We start from the raw sequence: 1,922 nt of genomic DNA, 5'->3' as shown, positions 1-1,922 counted from the left end.
AGGAATGCTTTATAACAATGGAAAGCAGCATTGCTAATTTAATGCTACTTTTTCTGGAGAATATAAATTTAGCAGTATTTTAATGTGGCAATGTGCACTGCATCACTAGTACTAGTGAGCATTACATTGTTAAGGTGCAGTTCAATGTTTAAGTCTTATCCATAGGTTGTACTCCCTTCTAAAACTAAAAAGAGAGTAGAGTCCTGTTCATTTCGTCCTATGAGTTTATTTTTTTAAATGGCTTGTGTCCGTTCAAATGTTTCACATCAACTCTTTGACTTGGGCATAGGTGTCCCCTGGGTATTACTTTGACAGAATGAGGTTGGTTTAATGATCATACCACTAAAAACTACTCTGGAGAGAGACAGTGTGAGTACTGTATAAAACTAAGGAGGTGATGTAAAGTTTCTTAAAAAATAATTGAATCCCACATGAGTGAGCAGTTATTTAGGCCTCTTCCTTATTATGCTGTCAACAAACAGGTATGTACATCCCAAGAATACTTGGACTTTTTTAGTCACTCTAGGCCCATGTTGCATAAAGGTAATGCAAAACAAACCCCTGCTGAATTCACTGGTGCACTATCAGCCTCTAAAGAACAGGGTAACCCACCTCCAAGGAAGACATCTCCTATGATACTTAAAGTGGTGCTGTCCAGCCAGTTCTGTTCAACATGAAGGCTTTGTTAAAACAAGGGCCTGCCTGATTCTCCTTCAACCTACTGCTTATGTTTTTTTATGCCACTATGAATAGAAGGTAAAAAAATATCCTCTTTACAGAAATGGAAGATGCAGGGCAATAGAAAATGCATCCCAATGTTTCCACCTCCTCTTTCCCATCCTTGGTTCTATGGATGCTACAGGTCCTTGGCCACACTCACAGTTTCTCCCCATGTCTTTCTACAAAACACCTCATTTTCTCCATTGCTACCAATCCACATTAAGATCTTGCTCAATATTATCCCTCCATCTTTTTCTTGGTCAGTCACAAGTTTGGCCACCATAAGAATGACCTCCCAATGTTGCCTTAGTCATTCAAATCACATGCCTGCCCACTAAGTTTCTTAGGATTTCATATTTAGTGAAATATGTTAGTTAGCTTACTTCACAGACATCCTGCACACTTTAATTAGATCTTCTCACATTATTCTCATGCACTTATTCCACAGTTTATTTGAATGTTTTAATCTAAGAATTTAGCTGTCTTTCTGCTTTCTAAGTCAACGTCCCCATCTCCCTTTTATACAGAGCCAAAGAGCTTATAGTGGTTCTGTTAGACAACAAGTTGTACAAGAATGGGTGAATTTCCTTTGAACTTTGCATGGAAATCAGGCAGGCAGGTTAGTTCTCTGACGAACCCTGTGTGTAAATGGGACTCCTATTCAGTTCCTCAGCTTCTCTAAGTCAATTTATACAATAAAAAACATAAAATAATACATGCGTTATGATTTTAATAAAAGAGTTCAAATGACCAGACTGATACTGTACTGCAAACTGTAATATAACATAAAGCACCGGTTTGTTTAGTCTAGAGAAGAAAGAAAAAACTGAGCAGGAGCAGCAGTTTTCCAATATGTATAAGTAGGGATCTACTTAAAGCACACAGAGGGGAAGTAAAAATTGTGGACCACCCATGATGCCTGGCACTATTTTCATGGACTTTTCACAGCGACCCTCCCCCACTCTGCTGCTGACTGGCAGCACCGGCCCCACCCCTCACCGCTGATTGGCTGAGGGGGCTGCCTTTCATGGAGCCCCGCTCTTTGCCACTGATTGGCAGAGGGACAGGGCCACACAAAAGGCAGCCCTTTTGGCCAATGAGCAATGGAGGGAGGAGGGGGCAACTGCCATCTTGCCTGCTCTCCTTCATGTCAGCAGCATCCATCCCCACTGGCAGGCTGTGAGGCTGGGCTGCAGCATTTT

At 41.3% G+C, this 1,922-nt stretch overlaps 1 protein-coding gene across 1 annotated transcript in view; it reads right to left on the bottom strand.

Annotated features, from left to right (window-relative positions):
* SAMD12 (sterile alpha motif domain containing 12) overlaps positions 1 to 1,922 on the bottom strand; it is a 279,773-nt gene that overhangs the window by 183,503 nt on the left and 94,348 nt on the right. The gene's annotated exons all lie outside the window — the stretch shown is intronic.

Source organism: Alligator sinensis, unplaced genomic scaffold (genome assembly GCF_000455745.1).
Source record: "Alligator sinensis unplaced genomic scaffold, ASM45574v1 scaffold895_3, whole genome shotgun sequence".
Lineage (NCBI taxonomy): Eukaryota > Metazoa > Chordata > Crocodylia > Alligatoridae > Alligator > Alligator sinensis.
The sequence above is the reverse complement of the archived record's forward strand: the minus strand, read 5'-3'. Positions and strand labels throughout refer to the sequence as shown.